Genomic DNA, 26,532 nt, shown 5'->3' with positions numbered 1-26,532 from the left:
TCATGGTTCCTGGACAGCCTCAGTTATTTAGCAAGGCCCTTTGGTACTCAGTGAGACCCTGTTTCAAAAATTAAAAGACTTATTACTTCCTCTATAGAATCTCCTTCATCTAGAGTTCCTCTTGTTATCCATTTCTCCCTAGCTTTTGCATTTTAGGGAAATCATCCACTTTCTTATTTTTTGTGATTGACTAATCTCACTTAGCATAATGTCTTCTAGTTCCATCCATTTCCCTATAAATGATGTAATTGTGTTTTTTCTTTATGGCTGAGTAAAATTCCATTGTGTACCTATCACATAGTTTTGTAATCTATTCATCTGTTGATGGACATCTTGGCTGGTTCCATAGTTTGGCTATGTGAATTGTTCAGCTATAAACATAGATACACATGCATTAGTTTGGTAGTTTAGTTTCCTTCCTTTAGGTAAGTACCCAGAAGTAGTATTGCTGGATCAAATGGTAAATTTGTTCCCATTCTTCTGAGGATTCTCCATAGTGTTTTCCAAAGTGGTTGCACTAATTTGCAATCCCACCAACAATGTTTTAGAGTTCTAACTTCTCCACGTGCTCATCAGCATTTGTTGTTGTTTGTGTTTTGAATGATTGCCATTCTAGTTGGAGTTAGGTGAAATCGCAGGGTAGTTTTGATTTGCATCTCTCTGATTGCTAATGAGGTTGAGCATTTTATCTCTAAAGCACATGATGTACTTAAACAAACTTATTAAAGTCAATCACTAAGCCAAGCATGGGCAGGGAGGGAATGGGGTGGAGATCAGGTAAGGGCTAAATGGATGATGTGTGCATGTATGTCTCCACAATTCTTTTATCCTGTTAAGATATATGTCTACAATGCACCAATAAAAAATCTAATTGATTAAAACTCTTTCCTCAGTTTTATATATTACATACATATATATTGCTAAAAAATAGGACTGGAGTGTAGCTCAGAAGTAGAATGTTCCTGGGTTCCATCCCCAGTACTTCAGAGAGAGAGAGAGAGAGAGAGAGAGAGAGAGAGAGAGAGAGAGAGAGAGAATATGAGGGCCACCTCAAGTGAAGAACAGGATATTGGGATATTGGGAAGGTGAGAAATCTCTTCTTATAGAGAACTTTCACTCTCATGAGGAGTGGGCAAGAGGAAGCATGTAAAGATGATCTCAGTCCAGTTGTCCCTGAGGCAACTTGTAGTCTGTTCTGCTTTGGGGTAAATAATCTCAGTCTGGTAGTCCTGAGGCACTTCCTGGTGGTCTGGTGATCTGATCAACTTTAGGATTAGGATCTTCAGGCTGATTAGGGTCCTCATTAGATGTTTGTCATATAAACTGGACAGTGTCCTAAATTATAGATTTCTCAAAACATTATATTTGTATTGTTATCAATGTATAGGGCAATTATAGTCTCTTTTGGTTAACTCTAGGATCTACAGATTTTCCAGGAATTTGGAAGTTAGGCCTGGAAAAGAGAGCTGGTTTGTGGACTAGAGGCTGAAGCACTTCAGCTCCAAGTTCTTATATTAAAGTTACATTTACTTTTCCTTTCTTTTTCCTTTCTACTTATTTCTTCTATCCTACATGAGCCTTTTGACTCTTCTCAGGTATTATAGTGGGCCTATAGTTAACACAACATAAACTAGAAAGTTAGGTAGCCATACCTTCTAAATAATAGTAGCCATTAAATTATAATAATAATACTTTGATAATTAACCAGAGATAATGTAGGCTACTTTTAATTTTGTTCTTATCAGAACTATAGTCAAAGAATGCATAATGTTTAATAATCTAAATTTTTATTTAAAATATTTTAATGTCTAAAGTTTTTCTTTAGTTTGAGTAAAACAGAAAAACTCTCTGCAATGGACAAGTAAAATAGTCACTTTCAACATAATTTTATTTAAATATTATAATAGAATTAAATGTAAGTATATGATTATACTTAGTAATGTATGTCTGTTTAGCTTAAATGGGAGAGATTTATACAAAGGAATGGTAGTAGTTGTGTATAACATTTGCATAATATAAACAGAGTAACTTGGATATTTCATTATAAATTTATCTTTTGTTAAAAATACATAGGCAAAGTAAAAAATAATACACATAAAGCAAAGCAAACATTCTTGCCCTCATACCAGAGAACAAGACAAAATGTAATTAGCACCTATGGATTTAAAACATTAAAATCAACCAGGTTTTCCAGGCAGTGTTATTTTTCCTCTTTTTATAGTATAATCTACTCACAAATAATTTACTAAAAAATACATAATTACCCACAAAAACAAACACAAACTGGCCATAACTTCCTAAATTATGCAAAAATACTTAAGAGAGCATTGATACAATTATTTTCTTGAGAAGATATTTGTAACTGAAGAATTATCCTAATCTGAATGGTATGAAGTAGGTACATTATAATAATGGAAGGTAAGATAACTTCCATTTAAAACTGACTTTATATCTTAACAACTATTCAAATTTGAAAAGTGATTATTCTTATTCATTGATTTTTAAATACTGATGACATCTCTTAGACAGTAATCAATTAATTATAAATTCAAAGACTAATATGCACTCTTCTGTTAATTTGGGTGGCTGCTATGAAAATAATGTATCTTTCTCATAATTTTATTATGCCATGACTCAGTAATTACTATACAGATCTATGAAAATCTACTTTGTGTATGTATTTTAACTATCTCTATAAAATTAATAGTTATTTGTCCAAACTATCCAAATAAAATGTAAAATTAAATATTAAATATTTAAATGTTAAATTTAAACACAATTTAAGTCAAACTTTTTTGTACATTTGATTTGTAGAAATGGGTGAATGTGATTTGTAAAAGTTAAAAAATACTCTTTACAAAATTATGCCAGGCGTGGTGGCACATGCTTGTAATCCCTGCGCTTGGGAGGCTGAGACAGGAGTATCGAGTAGGTTCGAAGCCAGCCTTGCTGGCTTAAGAGACCCTGTTTCCAAATGAAAACTATAAAAAAATAAGTCTGGGAGTGTAGGCCGGATGAAGAAGGGTTCCATCCCCAGTACCACCAAATAATAATAATAATTATAATAATTAAATTAATTAAAAGAAAAGACCTAGCTCATGATGACTTCAATGCAATTGATGAGATGGTAGTTGGAGCAATATGATAGAATAGCATGCTAATAATTAAAAATTATACTCTATAAAAATGAACATGTCTGAATTTTATTCTTCATGTTTTACTTAATGACACTGGGAGGCCAGTGAAAGAAAGAATAGAGTATAAAAAATGTTCATGATAGTGAAAAATATCAACCAATCCATAAAATTTCAATAGTTTCAGCATCACTAGTTATCTCAATAATTAATTGACAAAAAGGAACATGGAAGAACATACTGTTTCTGGGACTAATAAAAGCTATAGCTCATATGTCAATACTGAAAGAGTAAAATTTAATTTTGCTTATGACTTTTTCTACAGTTATATTTGATTTAATTACTCCCTAAATTTGATTTTTTTTTCTTTGGGTTTTTACATATTTTTGGTTATTTTATTAATATATTTACTCATTTGTGGTAAAATAATTTTTAAATCTGTTCTAAAAAAAGATCTTTTACAGATAGCACATTATCATATTCTGAAGAGAGAATTGATTCTGTTCTTTTATTTCTTGGTATAAAATATTTCATCATATTTAACCTCAATATTTGCATTGTTCATTTTTCATAGGAAATTAAGTTTCTTGAGTGTTGAGAATGAAAAATTTCTAATCAGACACTGGGACTTTACAGAATATCCTTGTCTAGTTTTTTTGGTTGTTGTTCTATATTATGTTCTAAAATATAATGGCTTCACTTCCAGATTTTCTGGCTTTGCTGTCTGCCTCTGTGTTCCATCTCATATTCATGTTTCTGCCAGTACTTTCTTTTTATTCTGGGTTCCTCTGCTCAAACAGAGCCCTAGCTGTTCCATTTCAAGAGATCCCAAAAGTTAGACTGCATTTGTTCCATTGGTCCTCTCTGCAATCTTGTCTCCCAGATGCTATTAAAATATGCAGAGTCAATCCATAGCTCTAGATGTCAGTCCTCTTTTTTTGGCATTTCTTTGTTCCCCTTTTTGCAGTATTGGTTAACACACTTATTGCCTGTTTAGTTGTTCCTATCATTATATTTTGGAGAGTTACTTTAGATGTCTGGAGCTACATTTCGAATACAAGACCTCCCCAAATGCTCTTGTGTTAAAGACAGTCTGCAGTTTGGCATTAAGGCAATGTGGTAGAAACTTTAGAGGTGGTGCCAAGTCTCAGATGTTCCAGTCCCTGGAGAAAGGGTATAATGAGACCCCAACATTGTGCTTTCTTTTGCTTCTCTGTCAAGGTGAAGAGTTTGGGCATCATGCAATTTTTATGTCCTAATGCGGTGTCATGCCATAGGGGTAAACCATAGGGGCCAATTAGTTTTAGAACCTCCAAAACTATGAGCCAAAGCAAGCCTTTTTTACTTTGATATTTATTTAATTATTATGTTACAGTAATAGACAACTACTTGTTTGTTAATACTGTCTTTGAATTTAATTTTTACTTCATAATTGTTATATTTTTTTTTCCAGTACCTGGGATGGAACCCAGGGACATTGTAGCTCTGAGCTACACCTCCATCCCTGTTTTTTAGCCTTTTTTTAAATTTTTGAAACACAGTTTCACTGAATTGCGAAGGGCCTCACTAAGTAGCTGAGGCTGTCTACAAACTGTGATCCTTGGGTCTTCACCTTCCAAATGCTGGGATTACAAGCATGTGCCACTAATACTGGCTGTTCTATTTTTAAGTTAAGATTTTTGGACACTAAAAAAATGACTGAAGCAACTGCCACCACCTTCCTAGAAACGTCTTGTTTTTTCCTAATACAATTATTGTTGTAATTATTTTGTATTATTAGTTAAATTATTTGTAAAGTCAAATAAATGTAATGATATTTTTCATAAAGCTATACTGAAAAATTTTAGTATTGTATTTATGTTTTTATTTGTTGATTTATTTGTGATTTGTAATGAAAGTCTATATGGTTTCTTACCATATTTTTCTTATTTGTAAATGGGTAGTTAAATCCAAATTTAGAAGTAATTATTCTATAGTTTACCTTTCAGTAATACAATAAAGTAGTTAATACCCAATTTATAGTTTAAATTTCACTTTTATTGAAAATTTGTTATTTTGGAAAGTGATGAGTTTATTTCTTAAAAATTTAATCAAGAAGTTAATTGTCTTATTCTTTCAAAGAATGACTCCTAAATATATTATGTATCTCAAATTTTAATGTATCATGATAGACTTTTTTGCTGTTGTTTTTTGCTATTTAATTTATTCTTTTGCCTTGCAAACCCAATATACTGTGTAATATTTTCATTTCTTTCTGTTTCTTAAAAATTTATAACTATTAAGATTCATTTTTAATTATTAAATATCATTTAAATATTTTAAGTATATTAATTCTAAGAAAAAATTTCTCAACAGTATTAACTTTACATTGCTCATATTGACATATAGATAAATAAGCAGAATCAATATTATAGGGACTTTTACTTTTATTATTAATTTATTGAGATTAAGTCTTACTATATTACCTAGGAAGATCTTGAAAATTCCCAGGATTAAGAGATACTTCTGCCTCAGCCTTTCTATTAGCTATGACTTAGGCATCTGCCACTGTATTTAGGCAAACCTTTATGTTTAGAATGTGAAACTCAAATAATATTATAGGTAATAACAAATCATAATTATGTTAACTATGAGATTTTTTAGTAAGAAAATATTTAGTATTATGAGATATTTTATTGAGGATATAGCATAGCACTAAAATACTGCTTATTTATGAGAAGTACTTAGAATGGACAGAATAATTCAAATTTTTTAAATGCTATACTTCTGGGATGACAAATTTGTAGATGACTTCATTTTCTCTTTTCAGTTGCCTCTATGAACTAATGAGTGCACAGAAAAATTCAGTATTATTCTTTTGTGAAATTGACATTGCTCATCTTAAATGCTGCTTTAAAAAAATTCATCAAAGCTTGCATAAATTACAGAGCCCTACTGTTTGAAGACATGAAATTAGAACTCAGGAATTCCTTGCATTTAATTTTAAACTCAGTGATCCCAGATGCACATCTTTCTGAACAGTCCATTAATCAGAAAAGCTAGAAACTATTCATCATACTTCAGTGTAACAATCCTTTCATATGTTCCCATCTTTGTTGGGCTATACATTTTGAAAATTGCTTACTCTTGGGCATTTTTTCCATTTGAAGATAAAATATCATGTCATCAACCTAAAATCTCTTCTATAATGATCTGAAAATGTGCTGTTCATTTTTTAAAACATTCTGGCAGGCTGACAAGATCAAATAGTCAGCATTTGAATCATCACTGGTTTGAAAGATTTGATTATTAAAACATCCTTTCATTATTATAAATTCATTCTGATACAGATAAAAGAAAAAACAACATTTTTTATAATGGAAGAATAAAAAATGATATAACAAAGATTGCATGTGATGCTTCTAATTGCTGTGGCCCTTCAGGCTTCAAAGGTAATATGTGAAAGGCAAAAATCATTAGGCCATCAGAAAGGCATTCTAACTTCTGTCCCCAGTAATATCTGCTACTTTCCTCTTCTTAACAATTCAGGGTTATATTTTTTTAAAAAGTAATGGTAAAAATTTTACTATATATCTTATAACAGCATGTGTTTGTTAAAACATGATCACCTTCTTTTCAGGGGATAAACTCTGTATTTATCTCCACAGGCTCTCCTGAATCAGGATGCCAGGCAGAACAAACAGAAGTCTTGATTTTTAGAGAATGTATATTGTTTATAACATCCTTGCACCACTGATTTCTGACTCTCTGTTTCTTATATCTATTTAACCAAGTTTCATCCATTGTCATAGCTGCAAGGGAGCCTTGGTAACAAATATTTACTATGTTGAGTAGAATTCAATATTTGCTTCAAATATGAGGAATTAATGAAACATAGAGAGATAATTCAAAATGCCACAGACACCAAGGGTATCTGTCTTAAGTTGGAAGGCTTCAGTTTTAGGTCCATAGTTATTTTTACATGAAATATGTAAAAGGATTTTATGAATATAAGTGTTTGAATCCTAGACCAATGCTTGTTTTTTGTTTGTTTTTAATATTTTGTGTGAACATATGGGCAGGACAATAAAATGTAATTTTTTTAACTTTTCATATCATAGAACGCATCATAAATAAAACATAATGGTATGGCACTTCGGAGTAGTCTGCTACAGATTCAGCATAGATATCCCAAGGCTTGGGGTTGATCAACAGCTTGGCTCATCTGTCATCCATTCAGAATATATCACTGGGAAACTGTATTTACTTTATGTAAATCAGTTAATATCTAAGGTATATATCTACTGGTTTATAAAAAGGATTAAAATATACAAGTAAAGGCCAGGTGTGGTGACACATACTTGTAATCCCAGTACTTGAGAGGCTGAGACAGGAGAATCACAGGATTGCAGCCAACCTCAGCTACTTAGTGAAACCCTCCAGAATTTAATGAGACTCTGTTTCAAAATAAAGAACAAATAATAGGGCTGGGACTGTGGCTTGGAAGTAGAATGCTCTTAGATTCAATCCCCAATACCACACACACACACACACACACACACACACACACACACACACAAGTAACTCAATACCCTAAATAAACAAATATACTAACATAAAATAAGTATATATTCAAAATAATTGAGACCAAAATCAATGCTATAATAATTCAATATTAATGTTTCCATTGTTAGCATTAGTGTCAAGAGTATGAAGTAGTACTTCTATTAATATTGCTTGAATTTGTTTTTAAAAAACATAGATGAAGTTTTATTTTTATTTTTATTTTATATATTTATTTTTGCGGGTCTGGGGATGGAACCCAGAGGCATTTGACCTCCAAGCTACACCCCCTGCCCAATTTTTTATTCTTTATTTTGAAACCGGGTCTCACTGAGTTGCAGAGGGCCTCACTAAGTAGCTGAGGCTGTCCACGAACCGCGATCCTCCGGTCTCAGCCTCCCAAATGCTGGGATTACAAGTGTGCTCCACCACGCCTGGCTCTTATTTTTAAATTTTAATAACTTACTTTAAAATAAATGCATAAAAATGTTGCAAAGAACTCACATATACTCTGTATCTAGTTTTCCCAGTATCAACACTTAAATCAGTATGGTACACTTGTAATAACTGAATAACCAAGTGTTCTTTTATATTATTTTAAAATATAATACATTATTTAGATTCCATTAGATTTTACCTAATATTCTCTTTCAATTTCAGAATTTTATGCAGGATCTCATATCTTCTTTAGTGATGCTATTCCCTTTGTGTCTTTTGTTGATGATAATATATATCATTTATCTGTATGAGTTATTATAAAATACACAATGTTTTGTTTACATGAATGTTTCAATTATATCAATTGTATTTTATTATAAAATTAGTTTTTTAATTTTCTGAGAATTTTAACATATTTCAGTGATATGTGCATTTCTTTTTATTCATATGCAACTCATCCAGCTACTTCCTTTGCAATGGATAAATATGTAGTATTTAACTTACTGTTACCATAAAATGTAAACATCACTGTCTATATCTGTGAATTTGTATGAAAATTTATCTGAAATACATACACAAAAGTGGGATTTCAGAGTTTACTAATTTTTCTTTTATGTACATTGCCTAAGGCCTTCCAGGTTGCTGGCTAGAATTGTTTAATGATAGTACATCTCAACCAAGACTATTCATATTCCAGATAGCTATTGATATTATATATTTTTCATACTGGTAAAGTTTTCTTATATTAAAAATTTATCAAATACTTAAAAAGGAAACAATATATTTTATTATTATATGTCTTCTTTAGGTTATTAGTAGAATTAATTACATTGCTAAGTTTTTGAATATTAAACTGTCTTAGCATGTGCTTTACATGAAATTCTAAAATGTCACTTTATATTTCCACATTTTTTGAATGTGCCCTTTATTTTCTCTCAATATGAATGTGGGCACAATATGATATATTTTACGTCTGTGGTGAGTTTACATTATAGGACCAAAAGAAAGAGATTTTCTTATCAATTAACTTTGAGTTAGTGTGTTATCCTGGAAATACTCAACTTAATAATTTGGAAGGAGATTATTTTTAGCAAACATTACTAAATTAGTTTGAATTTTTTTTAAAAAAGGGCTTAGGCTTTCTCTAAAAGAGCATGGTTTTCTACTGTGGACAGGAGTTTTCTGCTCTTTCTGTGTAGTATCATATTGCTTATGAGCATCCTTTTTATACAGCTTGCCCTGTGAACTTTAGATCTGTTTAGGCACTAACCCACCTCTGATGTTTAAGCCAATTTCTTGCATCAAGTAATAAATGAATTAAGTATGAAGGCAAGTGCGGTTGCAGACACCTGGAGTTTTGGTACTTGGGAAGCTAAGGCAGGAGGATCACAGTTTTCAGGCCAGTAGCAAATAGGAAGACTCTCAGCAACTTAGTGAGGCCTTGTGTGAAAACAAAAAATAAAAAGTGGTGATGATATAATTTGGAAGTACAATACCCCAGTGTTCAATCCCCAGTGTGTGTGTGCATACACACACACACACACACACACACACACACACACACACACTATTAAGTAGATAAGCATTAGCTGTTTATGTATATATGTAGTTGTCCAAAATTTTCCAAACTAAGTTTTCATAAGTCATCGAGCATATATTTATCTTTAAAGATGGGTAATTTACTGATATAGTTAGTACTTTCTTTTATAAATGAACATTTATTCCCCTTTAATTTGTGTCATAATTTGTATTCAAAATTTCTACAACATAAACTAATAAGAGTTTTAAGCAAATGATATTTTATTTGTAATCTTTGCTTCATTCATAATCCTCTAATGCAGAACATAGAATCCACTCATAACTAAATTGGCTAAATTTATTACTGTAAGTAAAAGTAAATAATGTATTTTGACGTGATTCTCAGAGTTTTCCTAACAGGCTTCATACTATGTAAGATAGATTGACATGGACTATTATGACTATCTAGGAAAATGTGACTACCTTAATACTTCCAAGTGAATATATTATATATCAGTCACATCACATGGTAGTATATCAAAAGTACAGTAGAAGGTGGACAGGTGGCCAGACACACTAGTTTGAAGTTTTTCCTTGAACACTCCTACAATTTTCAGTCAGTATTCTATGTCTGTTTTTTCTATTTTCTTCATTATACTCCAATTAATTATAAGCTTTCAAAAAGAAGCACACACAGAAACATAAGAATAGAAACAGTGAATAGAATTTCTTGTTTTTTTATATTTAAATGATTATGTAGTATAAAAAGTAGTTGAACCTATTTCTTGAACATGTTTTTGTACTTATGTTCTTATAGCCTATATGTGATGAATAAGCATTATTAATACCTTCATATACATAAGCTCAAAATCTTACTTTTTTATAAATTCTTATAAAATTAAGAAATGATTCAACTATTATAGTGATTTTACTTGGCATCTCTTCCTTTTAGTTATTAACATTATATGATGCCTCCTAAGTTTAAGAATGGAATGTTACCTGGGTTTTATTAATAGCTATCCACCACTCATTCTCTCCTACCTTTCTCAAATCATATCTAAAAAGGCATATTTTTAGTCTAATGAGGTATGTGATCCCTAGAGGAAATTAGGACAGTAAAACAACATATCTCTGAAGTGTCCCTCTCCATTTCTTCTAATCCAGCCAAGTTAAGGGAACAATAAAAGTGAGCCTACGTCAGATAAATATTATCTCAAAAAATAGTGGCTTTCTTTTACATATTCTGGAAATTAAGGCAAATTAGTGCTCCCTGTAGAAAGCTATTTCCTTGAATGCATTCTAAGTTTCTTGGGACTCTAGTCATATAATGGGAAAAAGCAGGACAGGCTAGTAATAAAACCTTCCCCTGTGGTAACTAGTGCATATGAAGGACACTGAGGAGAGAATAATGTCACTCATCTAGACAAGGCACTATGAAGGATGGAGATAAGACACCCTTTCCTGGAGTAGCATTAACGGGAGGGAGACATTTCTTGGTGAAGCACCTTCATGGATAGAAGTGCTATCTGTCCAGCCTGTTTCCACAGCACATTCTCCATAATCATTTTCAATAAACCTACTATTTGCATTCCATCTCCTGATATTTGATTTGATTTCTTGGCAACCTACCCCACTGTCCTAGCACTAACTAGGTGGTGTACAAGGCTAAAGAAAAGAAAATACTTTAATGGATGTGAAGTGCTTAGCATCTCCAAAATACCATATATATATATATATATATATATATATATATATATATATATGCTTTATACATTACATATGCTTTATATATAAGCTTTATATATTATATATACCTTTAATATTTAATGGTACAAATATTTTATTTTCATCTTTAGTTGTAATGATACCTTACCTCCAAGATGTATTCACTGTCTTATTAACAAAAAAAATATCACTTCTCAAAAATAATTTTTATTCACATTGCTCTTTATTCAATGTCTACTTACCAGCTTTCATATTTTTAAAGAAAAAATAACATGAAACATAGAATTTATTTGCAATACACCTTTGCATATTTGTGAGATCCTAATTTAAAATATGCTAACTTTGTTTAGAGCTTTTAGTTCTTTTATTTTTCATCTTGGAAAAAAGTGTAGTAAGGAATAATTTAGAACATCTTAGGAGGCTTCCAGAACTTCCACTTGGAGCCACCACGTGTCTGCCTATCTGTCTTCCTGCGGAGCACACAGGTTGTTCAGTCCAGCTCTGGGACCTGCAAAGACCTGAGAGTCTTGGGAGGACGGTGCGCCATGGGCCTCAGTCCACAGCCTGTTCCTAAGCCCTGCTCTCCTCAGGATGCCAGTAAATCCGTAAATATCCAGAGGCTGTCCCATGTCATCAGCTTACCAAGAAGAGGTTTTGGTGGCTTTTGAGGATGTGGCTGTGATCTTCACCCTGGAGGAGTGGGCTTTGCTGGATCCCTCCCAAAAGGATCTCTACCGACATGTGATGCAGGAAAGCTTGAGGAACCTGGCCTGCATAGTCCAAGAGCAGGAGCAGCAGAACAATACTGATGATTACCAAACACTCTGGAGAAATCCAAGAAGTCAAGTGGTAGCGAGATTCTTTGAATATGAACTTGGTAGTGACTATGGAATAATCTTTAGCTGCTGTCTAGATCCTGTTGTCAAGCAGAAAACTCATCCTGGAGTCAAACCAGGTGAAAGGCAGATGTGTGGAGATGTTCTCTTTGGTCATTTATCCCTAAATAAGCCCCACGGCGCTCACTCTGGACAGAAACCATGTGTGCCTTTGAAATATGGAGAGAAACCTGGTAAATACAAAGAACAGAAGGAAGCCTTCAGTTCTCCCAAGAGCTTTCTGAAGGATAAAGGGAGTCACAGTGGAGATCAACACCATGAGTGTGAGCAGTGTGGGAAAACCTTCAGCAGTTCTCATTCCATTCAAATCCATGAAAGAAATCACAGTGGAGAGAAGCCTTATGTATGTGAACAATGTGGGAAAGCCTTTAGCATTTCCGGGAGCCTTCAGAAACATATGCGAGTTCATATGGATGAGAAACCCAATGTATGTAAGCAGTATGGGAAAGCGTACACTGAATCATCATCTCTCAGAAAGCATGAAAACAGTCACACTGTGGAGAAACCCTATGTGTGCAAGCAATGTGGGAAAGCTTTTAGATCTTCCAGTAACCTTCAGGTACATGAGCGAATTCACACTGGGGAGAAACCCTATATATGCGAGCATTGCTGGAAAGCATTCACTCATCCTTCTTCTCTCAGACTGCATCATAGGAGTCACACTGGAGAGAAACCCTATGTATGTGAGCAATGTGGGAAAGCCTTTACATTTTCCAGAAGTAATAAGAGACATCAAAGGACTCACAGTGGAGAGAAACCTTAAGTGTGTAATCTATGTGGGAAAGCTTACTCTGATCCTCATTCCCTCAGAAACCATGAAAGGAGTCACATGGGACAAAAACTGAGTGAGCAATGTGGAACAGCCTTTAGTTCTTCCAGTCATCCTCCAATGCAGGACCTTACATATGTAAGCCATGTGGAATGCCTTCTGGGTGTCTAGTTCCTTTTACAGACATGAAGGATCTCACACAGGAGAGTAATTCCCAGTATACACTCTAGGCAGGCTTCCCTGTTGTAGAGGAATGCATGGTTGAGAGTGCTCCTGTCAATGTGAAGCTTGGGGGATGCCCTTCGCAATCTTGGACCAATTTATAGGAAAGAGCACAGTGTGGGGAGAAACCTTGGTTAAAGGAGATGTGCAGAGTCTTTAGTTAAATGCCTATTTGAACATTAGATTAAACCCTTACTAATGTGAAAAGTACAAGTGAGTGGTCTATTGCAACAAATATAGTTTTCAGATTCTTTGAAAATGTGCCATGTAGCATAATCCTCTAATGTGAAGAACTCAATGTAAATAACTTGTTTGGAATACTCCAGAAGACACAAGAGGAAGGAAATGCCATAGAACTTAGGAATATATTGTTATCACTTTCTCTCAAAGTAAATCTCAGGACTATGTATGTTTGTTTTTACAGTTAACTGAGAAAGGACCTAATTTTAATTTTTCTTTAATAAATAGTGTGTGAGTTTTAAAAAAAGAACATCTTAGGAATAAAAATATTTTATAATAAATTTGTTAAAATGCATTCTTTGATATATTTTTTCTAGGCATAGTTTTCATTACTTCCCTTTAAACTTATTTCTTCTAGACAATTTGTTCTCTAAGAAAGTATAAAATTATTAGTTCTCTGTGTTCAGAAGCTTACTTAGTGTGCTATGCACTCTCATATGGCCTTTCCCTGGGCTATTTATTATAGCAGTAGCAGATGATTTTTAGATGTCAGTTAATGATGCAAGATGGGTCACAGTGATGATTTTTATTGGAAAATGAGATAGCCTAAGAAAATGAAAATCTAAATCTCTGCAGTCTATATAGAACACTTGAATGTCTTATTAAACTTTGTTCAAATGTTAAAGACTGCAGTGATTTTAGTTTTTTAATGAATACTTCATTGAGAGCTTCCAGCATATCCTCTCACATGTGTGCATTTGGGTTTATTGGTCTGTATTTTCTATTCCTACCAAAATTTGTGTTTTGAAGAATAGAATTTTGGGGGAAACACTCTGGCATATAATTTTAAGATGGAAACCATGAACTTGTTTAGAGTTATGAGTGCATAACTAGAAGGTAGTTCAGCATTAGCCAATAAAGTCTCTGTCATTAACCAGTGCATTGAACCCTGCAAATCAAATCACCTTCGGGAACACAGTAATCCTACTGGAAAAGACAACAACAAACAAATCATAGTAAGGTTGGGCAGTTTTGTTCTTGTTTTGACATAAATAAATATACAGTTCTATATTCTCACTCATATAAGGAAACCAAAAATCCACCTTGTAAAAGTGCAGAATGTTGGGATAGCAAAGGGATTCCAGATAATGGAGGAGATCCTCAATGGAGCCAGGGAGGAAGAGGAGGGGAGGAAGAAGGCTGAGGTTCATTAATGGAAATTCTGCCTGCTACTCTTGTGTATACATGTGAATAGAACATTGTTAACCTGGATACTTGGTATTGGGAGGGAGGGAAATGGGGAGGTGGGGGAGCACCAAACATTGTGTGAATGTTTGCCACTGTCAATATGATCTACATTATGATGTGAGCCTATAATGCACCAATTAAAAAATAAAAATAAAAATATAAAGGTACAATATGTAATAGTAAACACTAAGAACAGGGAAAGGTAATAGGAAAGAAGAAACAAAATATATTAAAAAAGCACTATAAGATATCACCTCAAACAAATTAGAATGACTGTTGTGTAAAAAAAAGAATAACAACTGTTTATAAGAGTTTGAAAAAAAGGGAAACATTGTACACAATTGGTGGTAGTGTGAATTGGTAGAGCTATTATTAAAAAGAATATGGAGACTCTATTCACATTTATAAGGATACTGTGGGGACAGTAATATATTCAGTTATGAAAATGAAGAAAATCCTGTTATTTGAGACAAATATGAACAAACTTGGAGGATGTATATGAAATAATCCAGACACACAAAGCAGAGTATTACCTGATCTTTTTTATTTTAATATTAGGTTTTGATTTACTTTTATTGTTGCATTGTAGTTATACATCCTGATCAGTTTTGGAGAGATAGGAACATACATGCATACAGGAGTTGGTGTGTTTTCTATGTGAAATTTTAAAAAGCCAAATTTGTAGACTAAGAGAGTAAAATGATGATTTTCAGCTCAGATATGGGAGGAATGGAGAAATATCAAAGTACGCAAAGTTTCAAGTGTGCAGGGAGAATAACCTTTGGAGAGGTAATGGACAGTAAGGTGTGACAGTTCAGGATACCATATTGAATACTTGCCATTTTTTAAGAAAATAGATATTAAGTGTTCCTACCATACATGCACAAAGTAACTCTGTGAGCTGATTCTACATGTTGACTGGTTGATTGTCATAATTACTTCACATTATACACTTACAGCAAAACATCACCTTGGATACCTTAATATGTATAATTTTTATTTATCAATTATGTTGCAATATAAAACTAGGGAAATAGTATAAAAAGAAATAAAGAAGGACTTTAAGCAACTGACAAAGATTTTAATCTCATAAAAATAAATGCATCACTAAGCCAAAATTACATTTATTTGTATACAAAAATTTCTGATTAAGAAATTGACTGGACTTTCATATTATTAAAATTATTTCTAAGATTAATTCATCTTTTAATAAAAAAGCTGGCAATGTAATCCTTCATGTTCTTAAATTATTATTTTAATATAAAAAGACGTATTTATTAAATAATTATGAATTTTAAAATTCATTGGACATGACTCTCTTCAAATGAAAACTGGTTCACTATAAATGAATGTCATTAAATACTTTTGTATTTGCATATATTCATATGTTTGATAACTTGTGTTCTACACTGAGGATACACATAACAGTTGGACACATGTATCTATGCATTTTGATTTTTTTTCTTATGAATGCACTTCCAAAATACTTTCTGTAATTCTATCCTGTGAATATTATATGCCACATTTCATGCTTGTAGAAGAACAGAGAAAAGTGGATGAACATAATCAATGCATAATGTATGCATGCATATAATTCCCACAGTGACTTCCATCAATTTACATAATGTAGATGTTAATAATTATAATAAAAAAATCGTTTCACTATTGCACAATGTCCCCTTTGTTCTTTCCCAGTGAATTTCCCCATCCCCAGCCCTGCATATACTCTGATCTTTTTTTTATTATATCCATTACATTTTGCCTCTTCTAGAATCACATATAGAAAAGGCCATGAGTTTATAAAAGTCATATAGAAAGTATAATTTGTGTCCAGCTTCTAGTAAAACTTAGTAAATGAAAAATCAAGAGGATATTAACAATATCCTAGAAAAAAACAAACAACAAATAGAAAATTACAGGCTCCCAAATAATAAATATATAGTAAAATTATAAAATTAGCCACAAGAATTTTTCCTGTATAAGAATTTATAGTACAACACATATCTCTTAACTATGAAACAATTTTCTAACTTAGGATGTTTAAACTAGTAAATGGTGTAAAAACTACTCTAGTCAGCTTTTCTGTCTTTTCAAAAATAAATAAAAAGGGCTATAATTTAATAAACAAAAATTAAAATGAATATCTATTTATGTATTTGTAACTTTACTGTAAATAGAGTCATGTTTTTCTTTTAATTTTACTTGTCTTGCTCAAGAGAAAGTAAGTTTATCACTAAGCTACAAATTTATTTAAATATTTTTACAATAAGTATATAATAATAGAAATAAAATTTGAGTTGTATAGATCATTAAACAGAGTAACAATTCTATTAGTAGTGTCTCTGGAATCCATATATTCTATTTATTCTACATAAGAATAATTTCTGATTCAAAGAATCGGTGTCCTTCCTCATTTAAAAAATATTTGAGATTGACTCAAGCTGTTTGTGTGGGGAGATACTGGGTATTGAACACACAGAAGTTCTATCTCTGAGCTACACCCCAGCCTGATTTTATTATTTTTTGCTTAGAAAAAAAAAATTTCCTCGGAGTTTGAAACTGCCCTCAAACCTGTGATCCTCCTGTTTCAGCCTCCCAAATAACAGAATTACAGATGGGTACCACCACACCTAGCTTAGTCATACATTTTTGATGAAAAAGTTATCAATCTAATGACTCATGTTATTAAATTTTGTCAAATTTACTTTAGTGTAAAATGAAATATTAATTACATAATTAATTTTAGAAATACATTTGATGTAGGTATCTGAATTAAACACTAAACTTTTTGTTAGTCTATAAATTTATGTCATAAAAGTATTTGTGAATTTGCATGTACTGGTATGCTTGATAACTTATTTCTATCATGAATATATACATACACAGTTACATATATACATGCATTTTGAGTATTTTCCTTTATGCTAGCACTGAAAACAACTCTTGTAATTCTATCCTTTGGATATTGTATACCATATTTCATACATCTATTCGTGTTTTCTTTTAGTTATTGAGTGTAATAGATTTGGGGGGGGGGATACTGGTGATTGAAATCAGGAGCATTCTACCTCTGAGATACACCACTTGACCTATTTTATTTTTTATTTACAGAGTCTCATTATGTTGCTGAGTGACTCCCTAAATTGCTGAGGTTGGCCTCAAACCTGGGATACTCCTGTCTCATCCTCTGAAAGTACTGGAATCACAGGCATGTGTCACCATGCCCAGTGATAGATTTATTTTTATAAAAGATTTATTATATAAAAGATTTATTTTTATAAAAGATTTATTTTTAAAAAATATTTTTATAAAAAGATTTATTTTTATATTGTTGCTTTTATTTCAGTGGAAATAAGTCATCATTGGCAAGTCATAAGTATTTATTTATTTATTCTGAAAAAAGTATTGCCTGAATAAGGATTATTCTACATTTAAGATTTATCTCCCACCCCTTATACCTTTTACTTTGAAATAGGGTCACAAGGGCCAAACTAAGTGTTTGCTGAAGGTCTTGCTAAGTTTCTTTTCTTTCTTTCTTTTTTTTTTTTTTTTTGGTGGTACTGGGGTTCCTGGAAGCCCTTCTACCTCCGGACTACACTCCCAGACCTATTTTTTATACTTTTTTATTTGGAAACAGGGTCTCCTAGCGCGGCTGGCTTCAAACCTGCGCGATCCTCCTGTCTCTGCCTCCCAAGCGCGGGGATTACAAGCGTGCGCCACCACGCCCGGCCAGGTCTTGCTAAGTTTCTGAAGCTGGCCTCTAACCTGCAATCCTCTAGTCTCGCCTCCCTAGTACTGGGATTAAAGACGTACTTCACCACACCCATCTAAATCAATGTATTACTTTAAGGGTGACTTAGATATTGTTTATTAAAATATTCCAAGATATTATAAGCAGTAAAAATTTGGAGGCTATATTTATGATCACTTACTTCCTAAATTATGCATTTCTATTGTTTAGCTTAAGATAATTTATATTTAAATTATTGTACTTAAATCTATAGTAACATCTAATATCAAATATTTACAGGGAAATGGATGGAACTGGGGAACATTATGCTAAGTGAGATTCGTCAGTTAAAAAAAAAAATAGAATGTTGATGCTCTCCCTAATATGCAAAAGCTAGGCAGAAAGGACATAGGAAGAACCCTAGACAAAGAAGGAAATACTATAGATGAGCAAATAAGGCCACCTAACTGAGGGGATGGGAGGGGGAAGAGGGAAATTTTCGAATGTTCATGATATACTTTTCAAAGTCAATCACTAAGCCAAACATGAGAAGCAGGGAAGGGAAGGGAATGGGGCAAGAACTGGGTAAGGGCTGATTGGGTGCTATGTGCATGTATGCCTCCACCATCTTGTACTCCATTAAGATGTATGACTACAATGCACCAATAAAACTTTTAAAAAATATTTAAAATATATTACCATTATATATTTTGCTCTAACATGTTTTGCATAGCAGAGGAATGGCTATCAAAGAAGGCGAATCCACATTTTCTTTGTCCTGATAGTTTTTCCTATTTTTTTACCTAAAGTACTTAACACATGTAACAAGATCTCTTCTAAATCTTGAGTAAAGTTCCTCTAATATATTCTTCTACTTTAAAACAAATTGGCAACAACATTGCATCACATGGTGATACTGTTTTGCCATCAAACTGTTTATCATCCTTTCAGTCCAGAAAACTTTAGTGCCTTTTCCCAGGAGAAAGCCTTCAGCAAAGTAGGGACACTTCGGAGCACAGAATAGAAGAATTATAAAACTGTCATAGATGTCAGAATGTATTGCAATCAGCAGCAAAGTAGCATTGCCTGGAAAACAGCCATTTCATCTAAGGAGTTCTTTATGGTCTGGTAAATTGCATTGCATTTAGACAAAATAGAAATGACATTCCTACACAAAATAGTTTAATCACTCAGTACATGGTTAATTTTTCTGACATACCCTATTTCTTCATTTTAGAATTTTTTTTAAAAATTTACTTTGAATTCAAGAGAGCTCAAAGAATCTATGCAAATAAACATTATTTTACCAAAGGGATGTTCAATATAGCAAAGAAGTAAAGAAAAAAGCCAGCCATCTACAAAAAATTAGTATAGGTTTCATAATGCTATTATGGAGAATGATTTTCAAATATTAAACATAATGATGTGTATATGTGTATGTTTGTGTGTGTGCATGTGTGTGAGTTCTTGGAGGTTAGAGATAGCGAAAAAGAAAAATAGAAAAGATAGCGAGAGCCGGGCGTGGTGGGGCACGCTTGTAATCCCCGCACTTGGGAGGCTGAGACAGGAGGATCACACAGGTTCGAAGCCAGCCTCAGCTACTTAGTGAGACCCTGTTTCCAAATAAAGTATAAAATAGGTCTGGGTGTATAGCCCAGAGGTAGAATGCCCCTGGGTTCCACCCCCAGTACCACCAAAAAAAAAAAATATCGAGGAAGAAATACTAATAGAAACACTAATATGCAAAATTATTAATCCAAATATATCTTGTGACAAGCATGATGGCACAAGCCTGTAATTCCAGTACTTGAGAGGCTGAAACAAGAGGATAACAGGTCCAAGGTCAGGCTCAGCAACCTAGAGACACCTTGAGTAACTTAGTGAAATCCTATTGCAAAATAAAATAAAATAGGTCCAGGGTAGTGAGTTTCAGACGTTGAACACATCTGGGTTCAGCCCTATTACCGTCCAACCTCTCAAACAGATGTGTCTTGCTAATTTTAAAATCTTGTATCCGTATTTTTGTCCATTTTAGAAGAGAGGTCTATGTTAATGAATATATTGTTTTTGTTAGAATAGCCTGATTCTTCCTTTTTCATTTACATTATTGTATTCTCTACTTTGTTCTATTCTTAACCTATGTTAGCTTTTCGAGGCATTAGACTCATTTGGTCACATTATTAAGAAATGTTGGATCCAGGATTTGATTATTTTATTATTGAGTGTTTTGCACTCTGAAACAAATTAGTATTCCAGCTTTGCTGCTCACTGCTAGACACTGAACGCAGATAGAACACATTATGCATTAGACCAGTTAAGAGTTTTTAAATTAGATTTGTGACTTGAAAGTTTGAATAAGAAAACTAATAGAACACAAAATGAAGCAAAAGGAAAATTAGATTAATTATCCACATCATGCAATGTGAATAGTTGCTGATGTAGTATGTGGTTGAATTGTATTTTCTATTAAAATATGCCTTAATCTTGTCTACATTAAGTTGCTATAATTGTTAAATATATATATATATATATATATATATATTCTTATTATATATTATATATACATAAATATACACATACCATACATACATACATACATACAGATCTTAGACTATTTTTTTTATTCTATGTTGCGAGCTGTATTTTAATCTTGAATATTATTTTTTAGTACTTTTAACCATAGTTGGGTGAGATTGTTGTATGGCTCCGGTTGGTAAGACAGTGAGGGAGTAGGGAAAAATACTTAGAATTTCTGATGAGTGACGGATGAAGCATAGGATGATTGTTAAATGTAAAATAGTTCCTGGTTAATATTTTATTTAAATTTTCTTGGTAAATTATATAAAATCAGACTTAGGAACAAGCACTTATTCCTCAGGGTATAACTAGGTGCATTTCAAGTTATCTTTTATTCCCTTTAACTATATTGCATTTTACATATTGTAAATACTTTAAATAATTATATCCTTTTCCAATTTAAATTTTAGTTGACTGTTAATAAATTGATAAAGCCATAGAAAACTAGGTTGATGAATGGCATATTCTTTTCTGCAAAAGTACATCATTCTTAGATAAGAGAACATAAATATTATAAGACAAAAGTGACAGAAAGCAAAATTTTTGTCAATATTGTTTCACTTTAAACTTTAAGTAATGGTTAATGAAGATGCACCGGGTGGGGGAATCACTGTGACTCCCCAAGTCCATTTTGTTCATCAGGATACACTCAAAACAGACTAATGTATTTCATGTCGAAGGTTGTATGTCTCTGTTACTTACATAAAGGAGTGTTCAGTTCTAAAATATTTCTGCTTTACATTCTGTTTTCAAATCACTCCTATGATATTTTCTATGAATTATATTTTAAAACTCCAGCATTCCAGATTTATTCACATTAAAGAATGCAACATACAAGAAGGATATTCTGGTGATAATTTGTAAGCCTGCAAACAATAGTTTCTTAAATAGTCTATTTTAAGAAAAATATTCTTCTTATTTATTGCCTAAAATGTGCAATTTATTCTGTTTAAGACTTTAGACAGCTATGGGCTATCAATCTTTTAGAGGGAAAATTATATTCCTATTAGTTCAAATAATGAATATTTTATGATCAAGAAAAAAAATGTCCAATATCTTGTAAAAGTAAGACTGAGAAGAAGTCTTAGGTGGAGGTCAGACAAAGTATAACATGAGTAATATGAAGTGGAAATTTCTTTTCTGAGAAAGAAGCAACAAAAGGGGTACAAATATGTAATCTCATTCCATATCCATCCCATTATGAACATACACAAAAGAAATAAGAGACGAGGAAAACAAATAACATGATTATGCTACACACACTGAATTTCATCCTGTCTCATTCTGCATTTTTTTTGTGTGTGTGTGGGTCTGGTGATGGAATCCAGGGGCACTCTACCTCCAAGCTACACCCAGCCTTATATTTTATTCTTTATTTTGAAACAGGATCTCACTAATTTGCAGAGGGCATCAGTAAGTAGCTGAAGCTGTCTGTGAACCAGGATCCTCAGGTCTCCGCCTCCCAAATACTGGGATTACAAATGTGTGCCGCCACGCCCGGCTTGTATTTTTATCTATATTAATATCATGATAGTTTCTAAATATTCAGGCCAGGCAGTGTAATCTTAACTTAGTCATTTATCATCTTTTCATTTTACATTATGTACAAAATGACTTTGCCTTAATTGTGTCAAAGTAATAGCTAAAAGTCCTTTTGTTATTATAGAATAATAGATAATTACTGTAAAGGTTACAGAATGCAAAGATAAATAGAATTTTTTAAAGTTAAAATAAAGCTGGGTGTGGTTATTCATACCTGTAATCTCAGTACTTGGGAGGCTGAAAACAGGAGGATTACAAGTTTGAGGACATTTTAGCAAGTAATGAGACTTTTATCAACTTAGCAAGACCTTCTTTTAAAATAAGAAATAAAATGAGGCTGGCAGGTGCGACCTGAAGACAGAATGTCTCTGGGTTCAATCCCTTGTATCACACACACACACAAAAAAAAACCCAAAAATGTTAAATCATGCAACCTAGATTTGGCCATGGATCATATTTTGCTTTATTTACTTTCTGTGCACATTAATGCCATCTTTCTCCATAAATTTTCTGTTATATTTAAGTCATATGTGTGTTTGTGTTTATGCAAATTCAGCTTGAGGTTTACTGATTCATATTTTTAACTGTTCCATACCCTAACACATTTTCTAAGGGTAGAAATTATGATACATGATTTCATAACTATATGACTACATAATTCCATACTAATTCACCTTTGGGCTAGGTGGCTAGATTAAGAGTATATTTGCATTTTTTTTTACCCAACATTTACTTTAATCTTTAAAAAAGATGTTTTTCAAATATATTTGTGAGACAGGCTTGGTGTTATATGGGACTGCCTCCTAAAATTCCAGTATGTGGGAGCCTGAGACAAGAGGATTTCAAGCACAAGGCCAAACTCGGAAACTTAGCAGGATACTTGGCAACTTAATAACACCCTAATACAAAAGAAAAATAAATTAATTAAATGAAATAGATCTGGGGATGTAGCTCAGCGATGGACTGTCCCTGGGTTCAATTGTGAATATAAATTAAATTTCTTTTTGTTTTATCTAGATGGAGAAGAATTTCAGTCACTGATATCAGCAGAATCCTGATTATGCATATCAAGCAGTGCAGATTTTACTGAAAAATTGTGGGACAGGGAATTTAAGAAGACAGAATGACTGATACTAATTGATTTGGAAAGACTAAGTTAAAAAAAGTAAACACAAAAAGCTAGGAGTGGTAGATCATGCCTATAATTCTAGTCCATCAAGGCCGAGTCAGGAAGGTCACAGGTTCAAGGCCAGCCTTAGCAATTTAGTGAGGTCCTCAGAAACTTAGTGAGACTTTGTTTTAAAATAATAAAATAGAATAAGGCTGATGGTGTAGATCAGTGGTAAAATATCACTGAGTTCAATCTTTTATACCACACAAAAAAGAAACTGAATAACTAGTTATCAAAATATTTTGTAGTATGTGTGGGTAAAATAAATTTAATGTAACTTTAAATTAAATTACTTGCTCTTGTGCCATCCATAGCTCATATATGTGTGTGTGTGTGTGTGTGTGTGTGTATATATATATATATATGTGTGTGTGTGTGTGTGTGTGTGTGTGTGTGTATGTGTGTGTTACCCTAGCATGTATTATATGAATCCACTCCCAATGCCTCAAACATTTGTTAATATAAATACGGGTCCTATTTTTATCTTAACAATATTGACTCTATCCATCTATTCAATGTTATGATTAGGATGAGTATCTAACTCCACATATTCCCTAACTGGAGCCCTGTGAGCTGTAGCACAAACAGTCTCATATGAGGTTACATTAGCCCTATTTGACTTAACCGAAGGAGAATCTGAACTTGTATCAAGGTTCAAAGTTGAATTAGTTCAAAGTTGATTTAGTAAATATTATCTATCACAATATGGTATATTTTTCTTTTGCATTACCAGGTGTAATATATGTCCATTCTTTTTAACCCTGTTGAAATTTTTATGAAATCATTCTACAAAGTGACAAAATTAGGGTTCAGCGGTAGGAAGGGAGTAAAAGGAAAAAATGTATTACCTTGGAAAAATAATTATGAATGACAATAATTATTCTTTTTGGAAAGCAAGACTCATTTTACTATTGTTTGAAAATACTGAGCATAAATAAAATGGAAGATTAGAAAATATTTTATAGTGACCATTCTTTTACTTAAACAAAAGATTAAATCATGCTATATGTTAAAATGATACTAAAGGAAACTGTAAAACAGAGATATATTCACTATTTGGAAAAGCCAATTATGAGTAAACTCATGAAATAAAATCATTTGCTGTGAAGGTTAATGCACTATATATTACACATTCAACTTCACTTAGCTATTGTCAAAGATTTTATAATTGTGTTAGGTATCTCATACACAAGGGAAAAATTTAAAATATCTCTTCACTTCAGAAAAGATAAGCATGAAATTCAAGGTAAGACTCCTTTTTTATGTTATTTGTTGATATGTAGTAGGAGCAGGAGAAGCTTTGCATATTCATATAACTGAGATCATGAATATTAAAAGTGCTTTTACATTGATGTCTTATTACCTCCAGCAAAGTCAAAAAGGAAAATAGGAAAATGGTTAATACTTAGCTTCTGTGTTGATCACTTCCAGAGAAGGTTATTACCTGACATTGAACCAGGATATGCCTCTTTAACATTCTGCAGGATTGTCACAGCCAGTTGAAAACCACAAAAGAACAAAAGTGTAAGGCTCGATACAAAAAAAAAAGAAAAGAAATGCAGAAAAGGGCAAAAGTACTGTTTCTCGTGTTGGGTTTTATGTCTTCTACGTCCCCTCCTCACCTTTATTAAAGCAGATAATTAACATAAAGCACACTTGGGGAGAAGTCAGCAGTATCACATAAGTAAGACTTTCCGAATCATGACTGAAAGATATTGTACTTAATATTTAAGCAGCTTAGTCTCTTACATTCAGAATTATAGATATCATTGAATATATGTGTTTAAAGTCAGGAAACCTGGGGCACCTTTTTGTTGTTGTTGTGAGAATTTTTATTGTTATTTTGAAAAACATTTAAATTAAACTGAGAGAACTGCAACTTATCTATCTCTTATACTACCAGAAAAACAATTAGTTTTGGTAAAGCAATTTGAACAACTGTCTATTTGGGACGATTTGTCGCACTGTCACTAAAAATGCTGATATATTGCAGCTTAGAAGGTGAAATTTGTCTTAGATAGTACTGATAAAGCAGCAGAAAATGACATTACCTTAAACTTGCTTCACTGGTTCCCATCAAAAGAGTCTTAAGGGGATTTAAGGTTACTCTCAATCTTCTCATCCTTTCTGCAAGAAAATCTGTCAGAACTCTGTCATGACTTAGATACATGTTCCCCTTCCTAAAGAAAGTTTCCTGACTGCCCTGTAATGTAAGTCCCAAGTGGAGTCATAAATCTTATGTGGAAAGTGACGCCTTAGTCTGAACCAAGTAGGAAATCTGGAATTTGTCTCTTTGGGCTGAAGAAATGTATAGATGTGCAACTTACTTTATTTTATTGACACAAATGTGTTTGAATGCATGAAGTATTTTCCTTCAATGAACAACTTCAGAAAAGCAATTAGTATTCCCCCATTATATGTGATTGAAGATTATTATTAACAATGTCATATTTACTTAATATAATTTAAGGCCCAAAGTTTAAATATGAAATGGCAATAAAGGGAAAGCAGTCCTATAAAAATAGGCCAGATACTTGGACCTTATCTGAAGGGGACTGGCATCCAGGGCTCTTGGGGTACATTCCTGTAATCCCAGTACTTTGAAGCTGAGATAGGAGGATTATAGTCTCAAGACCAGTATACTGTAATATATCAAGACCTCCTTCAAAATAAATAAAACAGGACTTCAGTGTATATCTTAGATGTAGAGCACCTCTAAGTTCAATTCCCATTACCTCACACAAACAAAAATAAACATGTAACGTAATTAAATAAAATTCTAGAGCAATAGATTGTCAGCTGAATTCTTTAAGTTTTTATGGAGATATCTCCATTTTTTC

This window comes from Muscardinus avellanarius, assembly GCF_963383645.1.
Source record: "Muscardinus avellanarius genome assembly, chromosome: 2".
NCBI lineage: Eukaryota > Metazoa > Chordata > Mammalia > Rodentia > Gliridae > Muscardinus > Muscardinus avellanarius.
The sequence above is the reverse complement of the archived record's forward strand: the minus strand, read 5'-3'. Positions refer to the sequence as shown.